Below are 27368 nucleotides of genomic sequence, written 5' to 3'. Positions count from 1 at the left end.
AGAGTTACCATTTCTGCTATTTGTGCAAGTAATATGGTTTGCATTTTACCCCACAGCTGCTGTATTTATATATTAAAATCCATCTAGTGTTCACTTCTCACCTCTCTCTGCTTCTCTGCTCAGTGCAATTGTAGCCAACAAAGGAATGTAGACAAAAGATAACGTTATCACTTCTTCGGATGCGGCCAGAAGCTTTCCACTGAAGCAAGAGCTTTCCACTGAAGAAAAAAGTGTTTAACTGTTTGAATGCTGTTCTGCTACAATCTTTTTTTTTTTTTGGTAGAAGATTTTATGCACTAAATAATCTTTTAGAGCAATGAGGAAATACTAAGTTTCATACCACTTTAACTATGTTTTAGGGACTGCCTTATTATGTTGGTTGGCAATTTTTATTTTTTTTGGGGGGGGGGGGGGGAGAGATGAAACACTGCCCCATTGTGTTAAATAGACTTTGTACCACAGGAAGCACTACAAAGCTACAGAAACCTTCACAGCATACTGCTGCTGCCCCCAATCCTGGAAAATCCGCCCCTCGCGCACACACTTCTGGCACTCATGATTAGCTACAGGAGGATCAATGTTTGATCAATCAAACGGCCAAACATCCATCGATGTCCTAAATTTTTAATACATTTTTCATTAGATTAATGTCTATATTGAATATTATATCTTATCTGTTAAAAAAGTCTAAAGCTAGGTACACACCATACAATTTTGTGTTTGGTTCGATAGATAATTTCCAACATGTCCGATCTTATTTTCGATAGTTTTTCTGTTCGATTTCTCATAGAAGTGAATGGAAATAGATAATAAGAGATAACAGAACCAAATCAGAAATTGATCGGAAAATCGAATCGGAAAACAATTGGATGGAAAATCGACCGAAAAAACGCATCGTGTGTACCCAGCATAACACTGTATGACCACTTGACCACAGTATCATCATCCTTTACCTAGTTAGTCACATAATAATCTAATGCTGGGTTCATGCGATTTTGCCACCCGATCGTTTTTCCGGCACGATTCCACACTCGATTTCGCGCTTGATTCTCTTATCTTAGGCCCAGTGCACACTGAGCCGTTTTTGGAGCGATCCGCCGGCCGCATCCGCCTATAAAAACGCTTGTCTAATGTATTGCAATGGGATGGTGCACACTGGCGGTTTGCGGTTTTTGCCAAGCCGCAAACGCGCCTCCTGCTGCGCGTTTGCGGTTTTCGGAAGCGTTTCGTCCTCAATGTAAAGTATAGGAAAAACGCAAACCGCTCTAAAAAACGCTAGTTCAGAGCGGTTTGCCAGGCATTTTTGTTACAGTAGCTGTTCAGTAACAGCTTTTACTGTAACAATATGTGTAATCTGCTACACAAAAACGCACGCAAAACCGCTAGGTATGTTTAGAAAACCTCTCTAAACATACCTAGAATCGCTCTGAAATCAGCTCCCAAAACCGCTAGCGTATTGCGGATCTGCTAGCGGTTTTGGTGTGCACTGGGCCTTAATTTGTTTTTTTTTTAAATTTTTTTCCATTCACCGCTATGGGAAATCGAGCGCGGAAACGATCGGGAGCAATATCGGACATGACCCATTTTATCTATCTGATCCATCTATCGCACGGAAAATTGTACCGTGTGTACCCAGCATAAGGCTAAGCAAAAAAAATAAATCTGTTGCTCTGGTCTGTCAGTTGTTTGAAGTATCCCTGAGTAGAAATCTGCAGGAAGGAGTGCGGTAGTCAGAAGAGCAGGGCTGTTGCGTTTGGAATGTTATCTCCAAGTGGTGGGACAGATTAGCCGGGACACAGAGAGCTGCGCAGGGCTCAGAACACACCCAAACACTGTGTTTATGGTCACATATCTGTGGAGACAGCTCTAACTGTCTACTCTCCCTGCACACTGACACAAAACAAGCCCCAAGTCACATGGGGAAATGGGAGACTATCCCAAACAGCTGCATTGGGTCACCAGATGATCCTTCTGCAAGGTCTTTAAGGTGGGTACACACATCAGATAAAAGTCTTTGGAAAATGAAAGATCACAGACCAATTTTACCCCCTTCCATGTAGTATGAGAGCCATACTCAGTCTACACAGTCTATTCTATGGAGCTGAACTCCCCATCAGATAGAAATCTTTGCAAGATGCTGCACACAAAGATGCTGTACACATGCAACAGATCAGTATCCGCAAAAGATCTGTTCCTGCAAAAGATCCGTTCCTGCAAGTTCCAAGGTCTCCATACACATTTTATACATTCTAAAGCAAACCTGTGATCCAGCATGCAGACCCTCTGAAAGTTTACATGGATAACATGGAATTACATCTATGCAATCTCAAAATTGTAATTATGTATAATCGTAATTGTGAAATTTTATGTGAAATTTTGCATAAGTGAAATTAGCACACTACAATCATCACTAGGACAGGAGGAGGCACAAAGGGGGGGCAGGGGGAGGCTCAAAGGGGGGCAGGAGGAGGCACAAAGGGGGACAGGAGGAGGCACAAAGGGGGGCAGGGGGAGGCACAAAGGGGGGCAGAAAGGGGGACAGACGTGGTACAGAGGGACACAGGGGAGGCAGAGGTGGCACAGAGTAGGACGCTGAAGAATTGGGGACAGAGGTGGCACGGCGGAGGGCAGAGGTGGCACAGAGGACACTGAAGGCACAAGGTAACAGAGGTGACACGGGGGGGGCAGAGGTGGCACAGAGGGGGACACTGAAGGCACAAGGTAACAGAGGTGACATGGGGGGGGGAGGCAGAGGTGGCACAGAAGGACACAATGAAGGCACAAGGTAACAGAGGTGACACGGGGGGGGGGGGGGGGCAGAGGTGACTCAGAGGGGGGCACTGAAAGCACAAGGTAAAAGAGGTGACACAGGGGGGGCAGAGGTGGCACAGAGTAGGACGCTGAAGAATTGGGGACAGAGGTGGCACGGCGGAGGGCAGAGGTGGCACAGAGGACACTGAAGGCACAAGGTAACAGAGGTGACACGGGGGGGCAAAGGTGGCACAGAGGGGGACACTGAAGGCACAAGGTAACAGAGGTGACACGGGGGGGAGGCAGAGGTGGCACAGAAGGAGACACTGAAGGCACAAGGTAACAGAGGTGACACGGGGGGGGGGGGGCAGAGGTGACTCAGAGGGGGGCACTGAAAGCACAAGGTAAAAGAGGTGACACGGGGAGGGCAGAGGTGGCACAGAGGGGGACACTGAAGGCACAAGGTAACAGAGGTGACACGGGGGGGGGGGGCAGAGGTGGTACAGAAAGAGACACTGACGGCACAAGGTAACAGAGGTGACACGGGGGGGGCAGAGGTGGCACAGAGGGGGACACTGAAAGCCAGGGGCGCCTCTAGCCATTTTGTCACTCCAGACGAGAAACTCTGCGGCGCCCAACCAATCCCCCCCTCCCCCCCCCCCCATATGGTGCCCTTCCATGTAAATAATCGTAATGCGGCAGCATTTCATCAGAAAATTTGCAATGTGGGCAGTGTTTCACCAGAAAATACACGTAATGTAAGGCTGCAGAGGTGAGCTTACGGGTTGCAGGCCAGTGAACTAACGAACAGCATTCATGACCGACTGGTCGGCCTGGCACCCTCTAAAATGGGTCAGAAGGAGGCACAAAAGGGGACAGAAGGAGTCACAGGGGGACTAAAGGAGGCACACGGGGACAGAAGGAGGCACAAAGGGGCACAGAAGGAGGCACAGGGGGACAGAGGAAGGCGCAGGGGACAGAGGTGGCACATGGGGACTGAAGAGGCACATGGAGACAGAATGAGGCACAAAGGGATAATGAAGGAGGCACAGGAGGACAGAAGGAGGCAGAGTGGGACTGAAGGAGGAACAGGGGGCAGAGGTAGCACAAGGGGACAAATAAAGGCAAAGGAGACATAAGGAGGCACAGGGGGACAGAAGGAGGCAGAGATGGCACAAAGGATGAAAGAAGGATGCACAAGGCACAGAGGTGTCAGCTGCCTGCAACTTACGCTAAGTAGATGCAGCAGAAGCAAGTAATAGAACACCCAGAGGGGTGTGGCTTATTTTTGGGTGGGGCTTAATTTGGAGGAGGGGCTTGATCCAGCAACATGGCGCCCCCCAGGACCAATGGCACTCCAGGCAATGGCCTGTGCTGGCTATGCCTAGAGGCGCCCCTGCTGAAAGCACAGGGAAACAGAAGTGACAGTGGGGGACACTGTAGGCACAGGGGGGCACAGAGGAGGTAAAGGAGACAGAAATGGCACAGTGTTCTGATTCAGGAATGATCCTACAGTCATTACCTCGTTAGTTGTGATTACCTGTATTACATTTTTACCAGTTAGCGTCTTTATTAAAGGACAACCAAAGTGAGAGGAATATGAGGCAGGCATTTTTATTTCCCTTTAAACAACCAGTTGCCTGGCTTATAGGGTGGATCACCAAATGTGCCATTAGTGGCTGCAACTCCCATGCACTTTGAGTCTGGCAGGAGAAAAGTGCTGTATGGAAGGGAACCTTAACTGAGAGGGATATGGATGTTTCCTTCTAAACAATACTAGTTGCCTAGCAGTCCTGCTGATCTCTTTGACTGCAGTAATGGCTGAATCACACACCTGAAACAAGCATGTAGCTAATCCAGTCTGACCTCAGTCAGAGCACCTGATCTGCATGCTTGTTGAGGGGCTGTAGCTAAGTATTAGAGACACAGGATCAGCAGGAGAGTCAGGCAACTGGTATTATTTTAATAGGAAAAATCCATATCCTTCTCAGTTAAGGTTCCCTTTAATGTTGGCATTTTAAAAAGCAATGTTCTGCAGATCTCAAGGACGCCCGTAATGGAAAAACCTGCAATACACACTATGTGGCTGTCAGGAGATTGACGCAGTGTGCTGCAGATCTGTAATGGAATAATCTGCAGGATATGCTATATGTGGCTGCATGTCAGGAGATAGATGGGACAGTGCAGTGTTTGGCAGATCTCTAGAGGGGTATATTTATTCTTTGCCCGGTGTCTGGGACATTCTGTAACTCATGCTTTCTGGGGAATAATCTTCCTCTCCGGCCTCCGCTGCTGCCCAGTGATTGATGCGTCAGTTGGACGAGGAACGAGAGTGATATTTTGGGACTCGCGGGCCCCGGCCCCTTTTATGTCTGTGGTTTTTCAGGTAGAAGCCTGGAGACCGGGCTTTCTAGGTGTGGTCGTGTTTGTGAATGTTTCGCTGAGCTGATCTGATTTGCCGCTTTTGCAGCCTCTGGAGATGTAAAAAAACAAAATGAACTCTGCGGGACTCGAAGGACGATGACATCCAGAAATATGTAAAGGGCTGCTACTCCTAAATGTAAACTTTGGCTGAGACGTAAGCTCTGTTCTGACTTTTTTTCCCCCCAAAATATGCAGACAAAAGTTCCAGGAATTTTTCATCAAAAGAAAGGCCGAGTCCTGCATGCGATGTCGTTATTTTGCACTAACACAAACGTCTTTCAGAATTGAACTTTTGAGAGTGCGATCGCTCTTCCTCAGTTCCAAAAACATACTGCTTCACCGCTGTAGAAAATGGGCGGTGAGATTACACCCTGCGCAGGGCACAGGCTCAGACCAGTTTTCTCTCTGCTCTAAAATATGAGCAGCAGCATAATAACCTTTAAAGAAAACCTGTAATGAAGAAAAAGTCCCCTGTGGAGTACTTACCTCGTGAGGGGGATGCCTCTGGATCCTAACGAGGCTTCCCCCGTTCTCCTCTGTCCCTCCGTTGTCCAGCTGCAGCCCCCTGAAGTGGGGCGATGTAAATATTTACCTCTCAGGATCCAGTGCAGGCGTACTAGCCGATCTCCCTTTCGGGATAAGGCGGAAAAAGCCGAACCCGATCGAACCGCTCTATTGCACAGGCGTGAGTCCTCTTGCGTCTGCGCAGTAGAGTGGATATGATCGGGTTTGGCTATTTGTGCCTTACCCGAAGGAAGAGCCGCTACTGCGCCTGCGCTGGATCCCGGCAAGGTAAATAAATCAGCGTTTGTCAGGCTTGTTGGGGGAGGATTGCGGGAAGCTTTAGGGGAGCCAGCGCTGGACTGCCTGCAGCTATAGGGATGGCGAAGACTTATTGTGACCCTAAGGCCCGGTTCACATTAGCAAAATGAGCCAAAAGGATCCGGTGAGCAGATCCAGTCTCCGCTTCACCGGATCCGGATAGCTCAGTCCATGGCCCGGTTCACATTAGTGAAAACAGATCTGATCAATGATTGATCTGATCCGTTTTCACTCGGCAATACATACCTAATCTTCATAGGCAGCCGGCGGTAGAGGCTTCCTCTTCTTCCGCTGTGACTACACAGCACGTCATGTGACTAATCACATGACGCGTCATGTAGTCACATGATGCGGAAGAAGACAGAAGCCCCAACGCCGGCTGCCTATGAACATTAGGTATGTATAAACCCTCCCTAGCCCACCTGCCCGGCTGCTGCACCCTCCCTCACCCTCCCGTCGCTAGATTCGCATCGGCGCATGCCCCCTTATACCCGTGGAACGGTCCGTTTCTTCACTAGTGTGAAGAAACGTTCCATTTCCCATTGCCCCCAAAGCTGCAGCATTTTTGTCTGGATCCATTCTGCTAAGCAGAACAGTCCGGAAAATTAGGGCCTGCAGCAATTTTTAGGTCCGGGGACCGGAACATACGGAACGTATCCATACCAACGGACACATGTGAATGGATCCATAGGTTAACATTGGATCCATTCACATCCATTCTGTTTGTACAGTATATGTTCCGGTTGCGTTCCCGGAAAAAACACTAATGTGAACTGGGCCTTAGGCTTCCCCCTCCTGAGGTGAGTACCCTCCAGGGGATGTTTTTTTTTTGTTACAGAGTCTCTTTAAAGAAAAACATTTCTTTGTTACAGCTGATACAAATGCTGCAATAAATCTTCAGTGTGTCTACTTACTGCTTTCATGAAAGCAGACAAATTGTTAACATCCTGTGTTTACCAATTAGCTCTCTGCTGTGGCAGTCAGGTGGCACAGCTGAGGGATCAAATTACAACTTGTGATAAGTCACAGATGCGGGGGAATTAGACAGGGTAAACTCTCTAAATACATACAGGGTGCATTTATCTATGTTTTTTTCTGTCCTGTGCAAGAGTTCTGGTCCACTTTAAAGTACCCTAAGTTTTTTCTAAATTAATTTAAAGCAAACCTGATTGCTCGAACGATTTTTCGCTAGAAATTGGACCGTTAGTGGCCACCTTTAGGGCTGGAACCCACAAGAGCGGTTTTTTGAGCATTTTGGCAGCGCTGCGATACGCTAGCGTTTTGCCAAAACGCTCAGCTGATGTTAATGGATAGGGCAACTTCCACAGGAGCGTTTGCGTTTCCCAGAAACGCAAACGCAGGACATGCAGCATTTTGGGAGCGTTAGCGCTTCAATGTAAAGTATTGAAACGCTAGCGGAAACGCTCAGCAAAACCTAAACTGAGCGGTTTTGCTAGCGTTTTGCGGTTCAGCACACTGTAACAAAATTAAAAATAATTCACAGGACCAATCAGGATAAAAACGCGAAACGCAAAACACTACACAACCGCTGAGCAAAAAAATACACTGTTGCCAAACGCGACCGAAAACGCGCATGAATCCGCTTGCAAACCGCTCAGACAAAACGCTAGCGGTTGCGTTTTGCGTTTGCGGATTTCAGTGGGTTCCAGGCCTTAAAAAGTAACTTAAGCAAAAAGGGGGAAAAAAAAAATCGGCACATTGCAAAATGAGAAGCTAAGAAATAGAAAAGAAATCAATAAATGATTGATATTCACCGCGTAATTTGTTCATATGGTTTGATACACAATCCGCCTGCACGTCATCATGTTTACTACTGGCAGACAAGAAAAAAACTAGACATTATCTATAACCACACCCACTAACAATGCAATAGGCTAAAAGGTTGCTTTTTGAAGTAGAGAGAGGTCACAGAAGGTTTCAGGTGGGCCCCAGGCACCTGCCTAGTAAGCCTGGTGGCTGGTCCTGCTCTGTACATTAGTGTGGCAAATCCCTCAGGGAAGATGGAACATTTTGAAGGTAACGCCGCATTCAGGACAGCGAGTAATTCCCAATATTGAAATGTTAGTATGGCCCATTTCTAAACCGGCCGCCTCATTGTGACAACTTTTACACAATACGATCTGCAGTCCTTTAAAGCAGCTGCCAGTTGTCTTCCATCGCTAAGCAGATTGTTTATTTTCAATAGCAGCTGGCCGTGGTTTCTCTGTATATTTTATTTACATTGTTTCATTGTGAAAGAGGAAATAGGAGGTTTGTATTATTTGCGGCCACTTCCCTGTTTTCCGCTTGGATGGGCTGATATATGACTCTATCTGCATGAGCGCTATTTACAGGCGTGATAAATCACGGCAATACTTTTATTGGTCCAACAAAGAATCGGGGAGACACCTGCGGACAAGCCGTGCCTGAGTTATAGGAGACCGCACTACAGCACGAGTTCTCGGCTCCCAGAGGCCCATGTGATAGGAGACCGCACTGCAGCACGAGTGATCGACTCCCAGAGGCCTGCATTATAGGAGACCGCACTACAGCACGAGTGATCGACTCCCAGAGGCCCGTGTGATAGGAGACCGCACTACAGCACGAGTGATCGACTCCCAGAGGCCCATGTGATAGGAGACCGCACTGCAGCACGAGTTCTCGGCTCCCAGAGGCCCATGTGATAGGAGACCGCACTGCAGCACGAGTGATCGACTCCCAGAGGCCCGTGTGATAGGAGACCGCACTACAGCACGAGTTCTCGGCTCCCAGAGGCCCATGTGATAGGAGACCGCACTGCAGCACGAGTGATCGACTCCCAGAGGCCTGCATTATAGGAGACCGCACTGCAGCACGAGTGATCGACTCCCAGAGGCCTGTGTGATAGGAGACCGCACTACAGCACGAGTGATCGACTCCCAGAGGCCCGTATGATAGGAGACCGCACTACAGCACGAGTGATCGACTCCCAGAGGCCCATGTGATAGGAGACCGCACTGCAGCACGAGTTCTCGGCTCCCAGAGGCCCATGTGATAGGAGACCGCACTGCAGCACGAGTGATCGACTCCCAGAGGCCTGCATTATAGGAGACCGCACTACAGCAGGAGTGATCGACTCCCAGAGGCCCGTGTGATAGGAGACCGCACTACAGCACGAGTGATCGACTCCCAGAGGCCCATGTGATAGGAGACCGCACTGCAGCACGAGTTCTCGGCTCCCAGAGGCCCATGTGATAGGAGACCGCACTGCAGCACGAGTGATCGACTCCCAGAGGCCCGTGTGATAGGAGACCGCACTACAGCACGAGTTCTCGGGTTCCAGAGGCCTATGTGATAGGAGACCGCACTGCAGCACGAGTGATCGACTCCCAGAGGCCTGCATTATAGGAGACCGCACTACAGCACGAGTGATCGACTCCCAGAGGCCCATGTGATAGGAGACCGCACTACAGCACGAGTGATCGACTCCCAGAGGCCCATGTGATAGGAGACCGCACTGCAGCACGAGTTCTCGGCTCCCAGAGGCCCATGTGATAGGAGACCGCACTGCAGCACGAGTGATCGACTCCCAGAGGCCCGTGTGATAGGAGACCGCACTACAGCACGAGTTCTCGGGTTCCAGAGGCCTATGTGATAGGAGACCACACTGCAGCACGAGTGATCGACTCCCAGAGGCCTGCATTATAGGAGACCGCACTACAGCACGAGTGATCGACTCCCAGAGGCCCGTGTGATAGGAGACCGCACTGCAGCACGAGTGATCGACTCCCAGAGGCCCGTGTGATAGGAGACCGCACTACAGCACGAGTTCTCGGGTTCCAGAGGCCTATGTGATAGGAGACCGCACTGCAGCACGAGTGATCGACTCCCAGAGGCCTGCATTATAGGAGACCGCACTACAGCACGAGTGATCGACTCCCAGAGGCCCGTGTGATAGGAGACCGCACTACAGCACAAGTTCTCGGGTTCCAGAGGCCCATGCGATAAGAGACCGCACTGCAGCACGAGTGATCGACTCCCAGAGGCCTGCATTATAGGAGACCGCACTACAGCATGAGTTCTCGGTTCCCAGGGGCCAGTGTGATAGGAGACCGCACTGCAGCGAGTTCTCGGTTCCCAGAGGCCCACGTGATAGGAGACCGCACTACAACACGGGTTCTTGGTTCCCAGAGGCCCGTGTGAAAGGAGAATGCACTGCAGCAGGAGTTCTCGGTTCCCAGAGGCCCGTGTGAAAGGAGACCACACTGCAACACAGGTTCTCGGTTCCCAGAGGCCCATGTGATAGGAGACCGCACTGCAACACAGGTTCTCGACTCCCAGGGGCCCGTGTGATAGGAGACCGCACTGCAGCATGAGTTCTGGGACCCCAGGGGCCGGCGTGATAGGAGACCGCACTGCAGCACGATTTCTGGAACCCCAGAGGCCCATGTGATAGGAGAACGCACTGCAACACGAGTTCTTGGTTCCCAGAGGCCTGTGTGATAGGAGACCGCACTGCAACACAGGTTCTCGACTCCCAGGGGCCCGTGTGATTGGAGACCACACTGCAGCACGAGTTCTGGGACCCCAGAGGCCCATGTGATAGGAGACCGCACTGCAACACGAGTTCTTGGTTCCCAGAAGCCTGTGTGATAGGAGACCGCACTGCGGCATGAGTTCTCGGCTCCCAGAGGCCTTTGTTATAGGAGACCGCACTGCAACGAGTTCTCGATACCCAGAGGCCCACGTGATAGGAGACCACACTGCAACACGAGTTCTCGGCTCCCAGAGGTCCGTGTGATAGGAGACCGCACGGCAACACGAGTTCTCGGCTCCCAGGGCCCCGTGTGACAGGAGACCGCACTGCAGCATGAGTTCTCGGTTCCCAGAGGCCCGTGTGATAGGAGATCGCACTGCAACACAGGTTCTCGACTCCCAGGGGCCCGTGTGATAGGAGACCGCACTGCAGCACGAGTTCTGGGACCCCAGGGACCGGTGTGATAGGAGACCGCACTGCAGCACGAGTTCTGGGACCCCAGAGGCCCGTGTGATAGGAGACTGCACTGCAGCACGAGTTCTCAATTCCCAGAGGCCCGTGTGATAGGCATACCTCCCAACTTTTTGAGATGAGAAAGAGGGACACTTAAGCCACGCCCCTGCCACGCCATTGATCACGCTCCCGTCACACATACCATGATAGGAGACCACACTGCAGCACAAGTTCTCAGTTTCGAGAGGCCTGTGTGATAGGAGACCGCACTACAGCATGAATTCTTGGTTCCCAGAGGCCTGTGTGGTAGGAGACCGCACTGCAGCACGAGTTCTGGGTTTCCAGAGGCCCGTGTGATAGGAGACCGCACTGCAACATGAGTTCTCAGTTCCCAGAGACCCATGTGATAGGAGACTGCACTACAGCACCAGTTCTCTGTTCCCAGAGGCCCGTGTAATAGGAGACTGCACTGCAACACGAGTTCTCGGTACGGTATCTACTGAGTACAGATTTCAGAACCTGGTCTGCCGTTTTCTTGTGTGGCACAGAGGCGCTTAATACGGACCTGGACAGTTTTAGCTGTATGCTCTTTTTTTCACTGCCTGAGGAAGCGGGGTCACGCCTGTGAAACGTGTTGCAAACTTTTGTGGAGTATATGAATACATTTGCTTTGTTCAAATGTTAATACATTTAGCTTGTGTCCTCTACATTGTCTAAGTCCGCGTACGTACAAAAAAGGCGCCCGGACAAAAAGGGCGCGTGGTGTAAACGCTAATTAATAATTAATCATTAATAGCGTTTATAAAAATAGTGTGCTATATTTCGTTTACAAATAATGTTTTACAAAATTATAAATCATTAAATAATGTTTATGAAATCGGCAATTGTGAAAACGTTAATCTTCCCTGTTTCAAAAGTGAAAGTTATAATTACGTTTATGAAAAACCGATAATATATGTTTAATTGTTATAATTATATATTATTGTGAATAACCTTCATTTATGGTTTGTTCTTATAATAAAATCTGAAAATATTCTTTATAACGATGATATAAATATAACTACGTTCGTAATAAGTGTTGTAAAACATTAGTAAGTATTACTAAAATTTTACTAAAACTATACCTAAGCCTACTCTCACACAGAACCCTCCCTGTACCTATCCCTAACCCCTAGACCCCCCTGGTGGTGCCTAAACCTAAGACCCCCCTGGTGGTGCCTAACCCTAAGACCCCCCTGGTGGTGCCTAACCCTAAGACCCCCCTGGTGGTGCCTAAACCTAAGACCCCCCTGGTGGTGCCTAAACCTAAGACCCCCCTGGTGGTGCCTAAACCTAAGACCCCCCTGAGACCCCCCTGGTGGTGCCTAACCCTAAGACCCCCCTGGTGGTGCCTAAACCTAAGACCCCCCTGGTGGTGCCTAACCCTAAGACCCCCCTGGTGGTGCCTAACCCTAAGACCCCCCTGGTGGTGCCTAAACCTAAGATCCCCCCTTACTGATCGCTTTATTATGTGGACAATAATATTTTACTAATTGTGGCTGAAAAAAAATATATTGCAATTTACGTTACGTACTGATCGCTTTATTTTGTGAATAATAATGTTTTACAAACAGTAAGGGATAAAACTTTAAATAATGTTTTAATTAGTTAAATAAGATAAATATGTTTAGTATTTTTATAAACGTTATTCGGCACGGGTGCATTTTATAAACGTAAATCACCACAAGCACAGTTATAAATCATTAAAAATCTCCGGGCGCCGTTTGTAAACGTTATTTATGTCCGGCGCCCTTTTTTCCTGCTCGGCGCCCATTAAACGTTATTTATTATGAGAGTGAATGGCGGCGCCCTTTTTGTCCACTAGCTGCCTGCGCCCTTTTTTCCCGCTTCCTCTAAGTCCACCCCGCGTGGAGGGGTGTTTTATCCCGTCTTTCTTCTTCTTCCGCTCTAAGGAGAGCGACTTCTTAATCCTGAGTGGGAACAGGTCTAATCTTCCCACCTGCCCTTACAGTGGTTGCCTGAGTGGTAACTCTCGTTTGTGTCTATACTGATACTTGCTCTATAACCTGCCATCTCTACCAATACATACTACACTATATTGGGCTCTCAGTGTCCCTTGTTTTCTACCCTTGTCTACTAGTTTCAGAAACCTTTGCCTGAACAAGAACTCAAAGAATTTACTACCTCAATAGCTGGAAGATTACTGCCCTAAAAAAGGCCATAAAGTTGTATTACCCTGATAGAGGTGCACTATCCCAGTACAGGCCTCCTATCTCACATAGGTCTATTTTGATAGAGGCCAACCCTCCTAATACAGGTTCCTTATCCTTGCAGGCATGTGCAGATCTGAAGTTCAGTCTTGTCTCAGCAGAACACGGGACCGTTTTTTTTTTCCTCGGATTTTGTTCTTTTCATCTTCATGCGATGCTTTGCTAACAGATCCAGAAACAGCTTAGAGCAGGCATGGGCTCCTTTGTGTAGCTTTGTGGTACAGCCTATCCCCTTGCGGCTCCCAAGGCCTGCCACATGACAGGCAGTGTCGGGAGCCGCAAGGTGATAGCCGCAAGGTGATAGGAGTGAAGAGGACCTGTCCTGCTTCCCCCCCGTGGTGAAGTAAAGTATGAAGCGCCACTGCACCTGCTCTGCAAGATCTGGGGGGTGGGGGGAGGAGAGTTAGGGAACTGCATAAATGGGGGAGGAGGGTTGACGGGACACATGGGAGGATTTTTTAAATTAGCCTACACAGGTGCGCAGGTGGAAGGGGTCCGCCTGCTGAACCTTACTGGTGGTCCTCGTTAAGTTATGCCTCTGCATACACGCATAGATTGCCACCCAATGTGACAAAACGATCAACCCTTCAATCTGAATCTGATCAGAGAGAGATCGATCCCTACGCCACACAGCCCTCCATTTCAGTAGATTTCAGTGTCACCCTGCATTGAGCAGTCAATGTACTGCTGTTCCTGCTCCGCCCCCAACTTATAGAGGATTTTCCTTTGATCAGTCATTTTGATCGATTTTCCTTAAAAATGTATCAAAATTACGATCGATCTGCCATGTTGTGCAATAGATTCCCAGCAAATGTGATTTGAGTGATCAGATCTGCCGGGTTTCAAACAATAAAATCAATGCGTGTATGGTTTACTTCAGGATGAGCAGTAACAACATTCAAACAGGAAGTCTTCTGTGCACTGATAAATTGTCTCCATCCGGACCGGAACAGCACAGAGATTTGCATCTGGGAATATGATTTGATGTATCTGTTCATACTGACGTGTTTTTACTACATACTCCGCCGGAGGGGGGAAAGCCTCTGTGTGTTACCAATAACAGCTCCCCGGGAGGCTAGGTTATCAATCAGAAGGGGAAGATGTGTTGTGCACACCAGTACTTCCTGCTGAACATTCCACAGTCCTACAAACACTGACAAATCATTTTACTCACAGATGTCCACAGGCAATAATCACAGTCACTTCGTCACAAATTCACCAAATCCTGCTGGGGGCCAGAATGAGGCTCACCTGTTCTGAGCTAAAAAAGCTTAGGGCTGACCTGGGATACCCTCCCCCCTCCACTTCATGCATAGGACTGGTACAATTTATTTATCTTATTCTAGAACACAGTGGGCTCAATTCACAAACCATTGAGCCTGGTACATACTTTCAGGGCTGTTGCACACCAGAGCGGTTCTGAAGCGTTTTTTAAAACATTTGCAGGGGGAAAACCGCTTGGCTAATGAAAGTGAATGGGCTGGTGCACACCACAGCGGTTCGTTTTTCCACAAACGCAAACTCAGGGGCTGCAGCATTTTTTAGATTTCTGAGGCGTTTCTGCCTCAATGTTATGTATAGGAAAGTGGAAAACTGCTCTGAAAAACGCTAGATCAGAGCGGTTTTCCAAGCGTTTTTGTTACAGAAGCTAAAAACAGGGAACACCAAGAGCCCCAATAGTGTAATTCGTACTGGACAAGGTGGCAATAAGTTTGTATTGCTAGATACTCACAAGTCAGGGTCACCAGCAGGCAACCACTGTAAAGGCAGGTGGGGAGATTGTTCTGACCCCACTCAGGATTAAGAAGTCGCTCTCTGTAGACAGGAAGAAAGGGTAGCAACCCTCCACCAAGGGTGGACTCAAAATTGTATACAATGAACAGAGGCGCCAAAAGTATAAGATTAGATTAATTGAGCTTAAAAACCAACTTAAATGGCAAAATTCAGACAGTCAAACACATTTATTATCAACTCCAAAAAGTCAGAGGCACTTAACTTGAATCCTTGTGCAGATTGTTTGATACTCCTCTCTATGTTGCCTGATGAAGCAGGGTTGAACCTGCGAAACGCGTTGCATTTCTTTTTGGAGTTCCTAATAAATGTGTTTGACTGAATCGCAGTCGTTGTCGTGTCTGCTTGAGGGAGGTAAGACCACCACTTCCTCCTTCAATTTTGCCATTTAAGTTGTTTTTTAAGCTCATTTAATCTAATCTTGTACTTTTGGCGCCTCTGTTCATTGTTACATAAGCTGTTCAGTAAGAGCTTTACTGTAACAAAATATGACATCTGCTACACAAAAACGCACCAAAAAACGCTAGGCATGATTAGAAAATCTCTCTAAGGGCCTTTTTCCACTAGACTGCGATTTGCGATTTGCTTCTGATCGCAAATCGCAAGGTACATTAATATAATGGAAACTGCAGCAGCAATTTCCATTAGTGCGATCCGATTGCGATGCGATTTTGGTCAAAGCGCAATCTTCGTCCTGCCGCGTTTTGTATGCGATTGAGCTGGACTATAATGAGTATAGTAGCTCAATCGCAATCGCATGGTGGAAATTGAAACGCGATTGCGATCGCGATCGGAATCGCGATCGCATTTCATAGTGGAAAAGAGCCCTAACATGCCTCTGAAAATCTGCTTCAAAAACCTCTAGCGTTTTGCGGATCTGCTAGAGGTTTTTGGTGTGCACTGGCCCATTAGGATTGGCCAATCACTGACCAATTTTACCACCTCCATGTAGTATGAGGTGCCTTTCACACTGGAGTGGTGCAGTGAGGCATTTCTTTGGGGACGTTCACATGGCATGCGGTGCGGTGGACAAGATTTTGTCAGAACTGAAATATATCAGTTGCTGTCAGTGTCAGTTATAGATCAGTTGCTGTCAGTAATAATTGTAAGGGCAACTGATGAGCAAGGTAATGTCCATGTTTCCCTATGGCTCACTTGGGCGATATTACAGTTTGACAGTGTGCTGACCAGGCAGCTGTTATGGGTTAATGGACATTTTTTAAATTGAAGGACAGATAATTCCATTGATCACAGTGGCCGCACTCCTGTCCATGAACGAGGGAGGCTCTACTGCGCCAGGGGCATTTGGCTCCATGCTGCTGCACAAGCATGAGACTTCCTGCGCCATACGGCCTCACTCATTCACAATCAGGAGCGCGGCCGTGAACTTCCAGAGGGTCAATCGCTGTAGCGATGTTACCTACGAGTAGCTACGAGTATGTAGCTACTCGTAATTGAAATTTAAATTAGATAGCGCTGCCCGCAGCAGAGGGGAGTTAACTTACCTATGCTGCCTATAGCCGATGAGTTCCACTTGGGGTCCATGTGACTTCACTGCTTCCTCCTTCAAACCCGGAAGGAGGAAGTAGCGGCATAGGAAGTAGGCTTCCGTCTAATGAGGTAAGTATCTAACCTTTGCTTTTTTAAAATAACAGGTTCACTTTAATATGCTCCCAATACACTGCGTCCCTAGTATACCGTATCACTGCATAACCTACATAACTGAATCCATGTATAGTAAACACTCTCTGCACTGCAGTCTTTATATAATCTATCTGTCCAACGTCGTCGTATACTTATGCAGTGTTTTGGTATTTCCTGTCTCCGTGGGACTGCAGAATTCTGACACTAGGAGGCTGTGGTGCACCATCACTGGAGGGGTATGCGTGTGTGGAGCGGTCCATTTACTAGGTTGGGGGGGGGGGTTACCTTCCCCCAGTACAGCCAATGGACTGGTCTGGGAGCCATGCTGCAGGCCAGCCATGATGTCTGGGGAGCTGAGCTAATGGCTACCATATTGTCATAGGGACAGCAGTTTCCTGTTGCATTGACCCATGTCGGTCTTCTCATTTAGTAACAAAGCATGACTTAAACCCAATGCAGACATGATACTGTATGCTGGGCAAGACAAGAGGGACTTACTCCTTCCTGTCTGTGAATGTGGCTGGTAGATCTGATTAAGCGGACCTGAACTCAGAACTTCCTCTCTGCTCTAAAAGATAAGCAGCATAAAAACCTTTAAAAAAAACATTCCTTTGTTACAGCTGATACAAATCCTGCAATAAATCTGCAGTTTGTCTACCTCCTGCTTTCATGGAAGCAGAATAAGGGTTAACATCCTGTGTTTACCAATTAGCTGCTCTGCCGAGGAAGCCTGATCAAATTACAACTTGTGCTTAGTCACAGATGAGGGGGAGTTAGGCAGGCTGACCTCTCTAAATACATACAGGGTGCATTTCTCTAAGTTTCCTTCTGCCTTGTGCAAGAGTTCAGGTACACTTGATGAGATGTGTGACTTGAAGGCACACATTAAGACAAACTCAGTAGCTGTTTGTAGTTTGACTAGCGCAGTTCCAAGTTGCATACAATTTGTATGCACAAGCAGTACATCATCACCTGGACAATCATTTCTATTGGTTGGGCAAGCCTGACAAGAGAAAAGTACCATACTGTACAAGTGTTTATATTTCATTTTTTTATTTGAAAAACAATAAATGGTGGTTAAACATGTAACCCTGATATCTGTATTCTGCTTCCATGACCTTAACTGACCCCCCCTACCTATCCCAAAATCTCCCTCCCCCATTTCCCAAACCCTAACCTCTTTCCCTGGTTTATAACTAATACTAACCTCTCCCCTACTATGTGCCTAACCCTAACCTCCCTCATGCACTAAGCCTAATCTTAACCTCTCACCTGTTCTATACGTAACCCTAACCACTTCCCTACCCTGTGCCTAACCTCTCCCCTGCTCTGTGCCTAACCCTAACCTCCCCCATGCACTAAGCCAAACCTTAACTCATCACCTGCTCTATACTTAACCGTAACCCCTTCCCTACAATGTGCCTAACCCTAACCTCTTCCATGCACTAAGCCTAACCTTAGCCTCTCACCTGCTCTATACCTAACCCTTACTCTCCCCTGCCCAATGACTAACCTCTACAATGCTCTATACCTAGCCCTTACCTCTCTCCTGCTCTATGCCTAACCTCTACAATGCTCTATACCTAGCCCTTACCTGTCCCCTGCTCTATGCCTAACCATTACAATGCTCTACAATACTCTATACCTGGCCCCTGCTCTATGCTTAACCACTACAATGCTCTATACCTAGCCCTTACCTCTCCCCTCCTCTCTACCTAACCTCTACAGTGTTCTATACCCAACCCTAACCACCTCCCTGCTCCATACCTTACCCTAACCTCTCCCCTGCTCTATTCCAAACCCTAATTAACCTCTTCGCTGCTCTATACCTAATCCTATGCTGACTCCTGCTTTACACCTAACTCTAACCTGTTCCTAACCTATCTCCTGCTCTATACCTAAACCTAACCTCTCTCCTCCTTAATTCCTAACTTTATCCTCTTCCCTTTGCCCATACCTAACCCTAAACACTTTCCTCCTCTATACCTCATGCTAAACTTTCTCCTGCTCTACACCTAACCCTAACCAATGCCCCTTGCCCATATCTAACCCTAACCAGTCTCTTTCTCTATGCACAGCCCTAACCTCCCCCCTGTCTATCCCTAGCCTCCCCTTCTCCTGTCCCTTAAAGTAAACTGATGAGATAAACAATTATATTTATCCTCCTACTCCTACAAATGATTTTTTTTAAGTATCCCAGGATTTTCTTTTCTATTTAAACATTTACAAAGTAGGTTGAATGTCTTACTGCCTCTAATCCGTAGCAGTCTATTAACTGTCCCAGAGTGAAAAACACATTAACTATTCATCCTGCCCTACCTCTCCCCTGTCCTCAGATGCTGTATTCTGCCAGGAACATTTTTATGGCTGTAATCTGCTTATCAATGATGTTTACTATATTCCCGACAAGACAGAAGCTGTCACTTCCATGCCTAAAAATTAACTCTTTCAGGCAGAAAAAAAGTCAAACATCCTGGTTATTAATGTTTTGTACTGTACATACACATGTTTACCTCATCATGTCATATGTCGCCACAGGTACACTTGAACCCCTTCCTTAGCACTTCAGCAGTACTAACTTTATGAGAATCCTTCTATAGCGTGTTTCCAGTATAATCTATCCCCTACATAGCAGCATCTTTGTATATTATATGCTTCATATACTGTATACCTATTATAATCTGTCTCTTGGACAGCAGAGCTCTTTCATTATTACACATCCCTCATTCTGCTTTCCCATTCCAGAATATTTCTCGTCTCTTCCTTTTCTCTGCGCTCCGCAGTCGGAGCCTCTCCAGCCATTGTGCAAAGATAATGTTTCACAATGTCGGGTTGTTGCAGCACAAAAAGCCTTTTTTTTTAAATAAGTTCAGTGCCAAGTTTGTGTTTGGGGAGCCAGAGAGGCCCTTTATCTACGGCAGCATCTGACCCCTGACATGCGTGGCAACTAATGGCCTTGCATATGAACAGAATAGGGTTAGGCAGCAGGCGTATATGAATAGGGTTAAGCGTCAGGAAGGGAGGGGGTTAGGGTTAGACAACAGAAAGAGGGGTTTTAGGGTTAGGTGTCAGGAAAGAAGGGGGGTTAGGGTAAGGCAACAGGAAGGGGGGGAATCCGTTTAGGCGTCAGGAAGGGGGGGGGTTAGGTGTCAGGAAGGGGGGTTTAGCGTTAGACATCAGGAGGGGAGGTTTATGGTTAGGCTTCAGGAAGGGGGGTTAGGGTTAGGCATCAGGAAGGGGGGTTAGGGTAAGGCATCAGGAAGGGGGGGATTTATGGTTAGGCGTCAGGAAGGGGGTTTAGGGTTAGGCGTCAGGAATGGGGGGTTACGGTTAGGTGTCAGGAAGGGGGGTTTTAGGGTAAGGCTTCAGGAAGGGGGGGATTTATGGTTAGGCGTCAGGAAGGGGGGGTTTAGGGTTAGACATCTGAAAGAGGGGTTTTAGGGTTATATATCAGGATTAGGTGTCAGGAAGGGGGGTTTAGGGTTAGATGTCAGGAAGGAGGGTTGTAGGGTTAGACACCAGGAAGGGGGGTTTTAGGGTTAGGCGTCAGGAAGGGGGTTTGGGGGGTTTTAGGGTTAGGCATCAGGAAGGGGGGTTAGCCATCAAGAAGAGTGATTTTAGGGTTAGGTGTCAGGAAGGGAGGGGGTTTAGGTTTAGGCGTCAGGAAGGGGGGTTAGGATTAGACGTCAGGAAGATGGGGTTTTAGGGTTAGACATCAGGAAGGGGGGTTTAGGGTTAGGCGTCAGGAAGGGGGGTTTAGGGTAAGGTGTCAGGAAAGGAGGGGGTTTAGGTTTAGGCGTCAGGAAGGGGGGTTTAGGGTTAGACATCAGGAAGAAGGGATTTAGGGTTAGGTGTGAGGAAGGGGGGGTTAGGGTTAGGCGTCAGGAAGGGGTTTTAGGGTTAGACATCAGGAAGAGGGGATTTAGGGTTAGGTGTCAGGAAGGGGGGGGGGGGTTAAGGTTAGGCATCGGAGAGAGGAGGATTCTGTGTAAGAGCAGGGTTAGTAAAATATTGTTACTATATACAGAAATTTTATTACGATCATTCATTCTTACACTATTTACAATTTAAAAACGAAGAATATGGGTAGATAATAATGATAATTGTATGAACAAAAACAGGCACCAATTTTTCCTCACGCCCCTATGTCATGCACGCCTCTAAGGGACAGTTAGCGACGAGACTATGTGCTCTGTAAAGCGCTGCAGAAGATGTTAGCGCTATATAAATACTAGATAATAATAATCTACCATCCCTGGACCCTGTCCTACAGAGACACTCCACAGAGGATGACAGGACGATGCCGTGAGCTTCAGAGCGAGAACATTCGCTCGCCATTCCCAGCTAAAGCCGCGTTCCAGGCGCTGCACGTCAGCCCAGGCCGCACCGCTCGGTTTTTATTTACTTTCATAGAAAATGGGTCCCTATCGCGACGCTCACATGTTGGGATGCGGAGCGCTGTTCGGAGCAGCATTTCCCCATGCCCTCTGCAAATCCACAGGGACCCAGATTCCTGCAAAACACAGGATCACTTCTTCTCTCAGCCAAATGGGGGGGGGGGGGGGGGAATGTTCCGTCCTTGCTAAACTTTTCTCTAAAAATTCTCTGGCTAAAAATACAGCTTCGGCCGTGTGCAGGACTCTGCTAAAGACATTTGCCGGCTGTGGAGCGAATTCTCAGAGAAGATCTCTGCCTCTCCTCCTCGTCACAGAAAGCTTCCCAGCTGCAGCGCACAGTCCTGCAGCGCCAGCAGATGCAGCTCCTTTCTTACATCTTGTCCTCTTTTTATTTCCTTCGATGTCACCCGCACCGCCACTTCCTGCTCCGTGCCACATAAATGCCCTTTTTTGGTATTCTAGAGTTTTATGAAAGCGTCACTGCTCCCGAGGACGGGCGGATCGCAGCCACATAAAGTTTTATCTGCCCGTGTCACCTTAGGACAAGATCAACTCCCCATATCACAAACAGTCACCCGACTAATCGCTCGCCGCTGTTATCTACTGCCGGCCCCGCGGACGGAGCGCGGTTGGTTTTCTTTCTAAGGTTTTCCTGAGCTGAAAGAACATAAGAGATGAAAATAAAACAAACAAAACTGTCAATCTGGTGGCAAAATTTCCTATGGGTCATATCGGAACACAGCGTGAGGTTAAAGGGAACCCGAGGGGAGAGGGATACAGAGGCTGACATGTTTATTTCCTTTTAAATAATGCACATTGCCTGGCCGTCCTGCTGATACTCTGCCAATAATACTTTAACGGACAATTGAAGTGAGAAGTATATGAAGGCTGCCATATTTATTTCCTCTTAAGCAAACCATATCATTTTTTTAGGAAACCTAGACCAAGTAACATTATTTAAAATAAACACATGATGTACCTGCAAATGAATATTACATACTAACCTCACCATCAGTTCCTCTCAGAAGCTGACCATTTTCTTCTAACAACTATTCCTTCCAGTTCTGACAAGATCTAGTCAGAACTAAAAGCCGTAGGGCCCTTTTCCACTATATCAGTTGCTATCAGTTACAGCTGAAAGCACAACTGATGTGCAAGGTAACATTCATGTTTTTTTCTATGGCTAAAGTGGGGCGTACGTACAAAAAGGGCGCCCGGATAAAAAGGGCGCGGGGTGTAAATGCTAATTAATAATTAATCATTAATAGCGTTTATAAAAATAGTGTGCTATATTTCGTTTACAAATAATGTTTTACAAAATTATAAATCATTAAATAATGTTTATGAAATTGGCAATTGTGAAAACGTTAATCTTCCCTGTTTCAAAAGTTAAACTTATAATTACGTTTATTAAAAAAACAATAATATATGTTTAATTTGTTATAATTGTATATTATTGTGAATAACCTTCATTTATGGTTTGTTCTTATAATAAAATCTGAAAATATTCTTTATAACAATGATGTAAATATAACTACGTTTGTAATAAGTGTTGTAAAACATTAGTAAGTATTACTAAAATTGTAGTAAATCTATACCTAAGCCTACTCTCACACAGAACCCTCCCTGTACCTATCCCTAACCCCTAGACCCCCCTGGTTGTGCCTAAACCTAAGACCCCCCTGGTGGTGCCTAAACCTAAGACCCCCCTGGTGGTGCCTAAACCTAAGACCCCCCTGGTGGTGCCTATACCTAAGACCCCCCTGGTGGTACCTAAACCTAAGACCCCCCTGATGGTGCTTAAACCTAATACCCCCCTGGTGGTGCCTAAACCTAAGACCCCCCTGGTGGTGCCTAAACCTAAGACCCCCCTGGTGGTGTCTAAACCTAAGACCCCCCCTGATGGTGCCTAAACCTAAGACCCCCTGATGGTGCCTAAACCTAAGACCCCCCTGGTGGTGCCTAAACCTAAGACCCCCCTGGTGGTGCCTAAACCTAAGACCCCCCCTGGTGGTGCCTAAACCTAAGACCCCCCTGGTGGTGCCTAAACCTAAGACCCCCCTGGTGGTGCCTAACCCTAAGACCCCCCTGATGGTGCCTAAACCTAAGACCCCCCTGGTGGTGCCTAAACCTAAGACCCCCCTGGTGGTGCCTAAACCTAAGACCCCCCTGATGGTGCCTAAACCTAAGACCCCCCTTTATTATGTGGATAATAATGTTTTACTAATTGTGGCTGCAAAAAATATATTGCAATTTACGTTACGTACTGATCGCTTTATTTTGTGAATAATAATGTTTTACAAACAGTAAGGGATAAAACTTTAAATAATGTTTTAATTAGTTAAATAAGATAAATATGTTTAGTATTTTTATAAACGTTATTCGGCACGGGTGCATTTTATAAACGTAAATCACCACAAGCACACTTATAAATCATTAAAAATCTCCGGGCGCCGTTTGTAAACGTTATTTATGTCCGGCGCCCTTTTTTCCTGCTCGGCGCCCATTAAACGTTATTTATTATGAGAGTGAATGGCGGCGCCCTTTTTGTCCACTAGCTGCCTGCGCCCTTTTTTCCCAGCTCCTAAAGTGGGTGGTATTTCAGGTTAACTACCATTTTAACAATGGAGGACAGCAAATCCGATCGATCCCAGTGGAAAAACAGGACGCGGTAGAGGAGAAAGAGATTAATGAATAGACACCGCAGGAGGTAAGTATGACATGTATGCTTATTTTGACTTTTATTTTTCAGTTTAAGTTTACTTTAATTCCCTTCTATATATGGGAACTATACCGGGCTCTCTTTCCTATTGAGGGAGAGTATATAGAAGTCACACCCCCTCGTAAAGGGCTACTTAGGAGAAATAGTCCATAGTATATATATAGAGAGAGAGAGAGAGAGAGAGAGAGAGAGAGAATATTTTTTTTAAAATATCATTTTTATTAAATTTTCATAATAAGTGTAAGCAAACAGGAATTGAAATGTATAACAGAAGCGTCATACAGGATAAGGCATAAAAGAGACAATCAAGAACATATGATATATAAACCCTGAAATCATAATATCCAGTGGTAAATAAAGAAGAAAAAGAGAACAAACAGAACAATCAAAACCCTAATAATGAAGTTATACTAACAGGCCAACTCATCACATGAACAATCCAAGTACCACCATAGGAATATCTTTGAAAAAACGAAAGCATTTGAACAGTGAGATACAATGATTTAGAGAAAAGCTGAGATAGAGACCTTGATGTGTTTCGTGAATCATATCAATTTTGTTCACTTCGTCAGGAGAAAAAGTCCTGGCTTACAAGATAATGAATGAACTGAATTGATCAGCTATACCAGGGGAAGGGAACCTATGGCTCGGGAGCCAGATGTGGCTCTTTTGATGGCTGCATCTGACTCACAGACAAATCAGTAGGGGTTGATTCACTAAGCTACAGCGCGCAAGCAGCTCAGTTTAGTGTGGCAGCGCAAGTAACATTTTCAAAGTAGTGCATGCAACTGCTGTGGCATGCACTACTAACTTACTCACGCTCCCCCAAGACAAACAGCTGCTCTAATTTTCCCACTCTGGACCCTGTCAGGTCCAGTGACTTTGTATAACGAGATCCCCGCACTTTGATTGGCCCAATAGGCTGCCTGTCACTTGACAGGCCGCATATTGAGCCAAAGTGCGGGGATCTCATCCTACAAAGTGAATCAACCCCCAAGTCAACTAGCTAATTGTACAAGCTGTTAGTCTGTATTCCTCCTGTCTGGCTCTCAGGGAAATTGATGATTTTGCTGAAACCCATGAGAAGCTGAAGACATGTCTGACACTTCCGCTGCCTGGAGGATCAACTGTATACACATCACCATGGCTACAGGGACGTGAGCCCTACTTTCCCAGTTTGAAACATATTGTATGGCTCTCACAGAATTGCATTTTAAAATATGTGGCGTTCATGGCTCTCTCAGCCAAAACCTGACCCCTGAGCTATATCCTTCAAAAACAGGAAAGTGTGTCTCTATGCTGTCCCATTCACAAGTGCAGGTAACATGGCACCAGACAGCATAACCTCCTATCTTTTCTACAAAAAAACAAAACAAAAGCATATCACTATCTACCGCACCCAGCTAGTAAAAAGTTCAAAGAAGTTAGTAAGAAAAACGTCACTCTTAAAGGGGACACAGGGAAAACACAGATTAATCCACTCTGTTATTGTTTAGAGAGAAGAGCATGTCTAATTCCCCCTTAGCTGCAAGTAATCACAATTGTAATTTGAGCTCTCAGCTGTGTCAGCACAGGGAATCTCAGCAGCCTTGGCAGACACAGCTATTTTGTAAACACAGGATGTTAACCTTTTCTTTCTGCTTCCATGACAGCAGGAAGTAGACACACTGCAGATTTATTGCAAAATTTCTTAAAGCCGTAACAAAGAAATGTTTTTTCTTTCAATGGTATTATGCTGTTGCTTATCTTTTAGAGCAGCGTTCTGAGTTCAGGTCCGCTTTAAAGATTATCGTGATTAAAACTGCTTATACACAGATTAATCCACTCTGTTATTGTTTAGAGAGAAGAGCATGTCTAATTCCCCCTTAGCTGCAAGTAATCACAATTGTAATTTGAGCTCTCAGCTGTGTCAGCACAGGGAATCTCAGCAGCCTTGGCAGACACAGCTATTTTGTAAACACAGGATGTTAACCTTTTCTTTCTGCTTCCATGACAGCAGGAAGTAGACACACTGCAAATTTATTGCAAAATTTCTTAAAGCCGTAACAAAGAAATGTTTTTTCTTTCAATGGTATTATGCTGTTGCTTATCTTTTAGAGCAGCGTTCTGAGTTCAGGTCCGCTTTAAAGATTATCGTGATTAAAACTGCTTATACTTGAACAATATTCATTTGCACATTATTGAATCAGTGTTCGACCATAGTAAAATCTTTCCAGATTTACATTCTTACATTTATAACAGGTGGTGAAATCTTTACTGCTGGAAAGGAGCATCCCTGCGGAATGTTTGTTTGTTGCGTGTTCCGAAGTGAGCAGAAACAACACCTGATCTCCCAGAATGCTCTGGAGAAGGAGAAGGTTGCATAACTGCTATTGCCGTATAATCCAGATGACATCTCCTGTTTGGTTGATTTATAAACTAGAATCAGGGAGGGATCGCACTTTTTTTCTGTAGGAACTGCAGGTGATTTCTCACTCAGCAATTTTCTGGGCAATTCAACTTTCCAGGTTGCCCATTTCTCGCTATCCACTGATGGGAGTCCTTGAAGGATACATGAAGCAATTTAATAAAAAATCAGATTTACTTACCTGGGGCTTCTTCCAGCCCCTAGAAGCCTATGTGTCCCTCACCGTAGCTCTGCTCTCTGCCCGGCTGGCGGTTTCTGCGCATGTACAGGCGCAGAAGTACTGGGCCTGCGCATAACGTGCAGAACCCAGGCCATGGACGACTCGGCCGCGCACTCACGCAGCAACGGCTGCTACAGAGGGGACCCCGGGAGAGCGGAGCTGCGACAAGGGACACAGAGACTTCTAGGGGCTGAAGGAAGCCCCAGGTAAGTAAATCAGATTTTTTTTTAATTACCTCATCAAGGGCATAACTAGAAATCACTCAACCCCACCCCCTCTCTGCACAGGTAAACTGAGAAACAATGTTATTCAATTGGCTTAAGACAGCACTGCGGGCATTTTCTCTATCAATTACTTTCGCTTCTGTGATAAAACGCGCATGTTTTCACACATGCAGATACACATGGTGTGCAGAAAATGCAACACAGAAAGCTGGCAGACGAGTGTGCTCTCAGCCTCAGCTTATTACACTCACTCTGTCCTCCTCTGATGGAGCAGAACTGGTGCTGCAGACTCCAGCATCAATACAGTAAACAGCACTTGGGGAGGGGTAGAGAGTTTGGGGACTGGGCATTGTACACAAGAGCCTGCTGCACACTGAATAGGGGCTGTCTACAAATCTTTGTATGATTCCTTATCAGTGGCTGAGCAGACGCAGTCATTTGATCAGTTGTGCAGAGAGCAAAGTTTTTTCTCTCCGTGTCCTCTCAGGACAGGGAAAAGAAACTTCTACCTCCACGGGGCCCCCTGAGGCTTCTGGGCCCCCCTGCGGATGCATTCCTTGCAGGGTCTATTGTTACGCCCCTGTACTTCATGCATCCTTTAAGGCCTAGGGAGCACAAGGGCTAATTTCCTATTTATATACTCATCTATTCAATGCTAAGATGAAGAACCAGGCAGTGACAGGCATTACTAAATGAGGGGGTAGTGGCATAACTATTGAGCCCAAAG

The 27368-nt window shown here is 46.8% G+C and overlaps 1 protein-coding gene across 7 annotated transcripts in view; it reads right to left on the bottom strand.

Annotated features, from left to right (window-relative positions):
- PDE3A (phosphodiesterase 3A) overlaps positions 1 to 27368 on the bottom strand; it is a 454279-nt gene that overhangs the window by 381312 nt on the left and 45599 nt on the right. Inside the window, exon 1 of one of the 7 annotated variants that reach the window (XM_068278009.1) lies at positions 102 to 125. The exons of the other annotated variants lie outside the window; for them this stretch is intronic. The gene's annotated coding sequence lies outside the window, so the exon portion shown is untranslated. Of the gene's footprint in view, positions 1 to 101; positions 126 to 27368 lie in introns of those variants that run through there. 7 annotated transcript variants of the gene reach the window in all.

This window comes from Hyperolius riggenbachi, chromosome 3 (genome assembly GCF_040937935.1).
Source record: "Hyperolius riggenbachi isolate aHypRig1 chromosome 3, aHypRig1.pri, whole genome shotgun sequence".
In the NCBI taxonomy this organism is placed as follows: Eukaryota; Metazoa; Chordata; class Amphibia; order Anura; family Hyperoliidae; genus Hyperolius; species Hyperolius riggenbachi.
The sequence above is the reverse complement of the archived record's forward strand: the minus strand, read 5'-3'. Positions and strand labels throughout refer to the sequence as shown.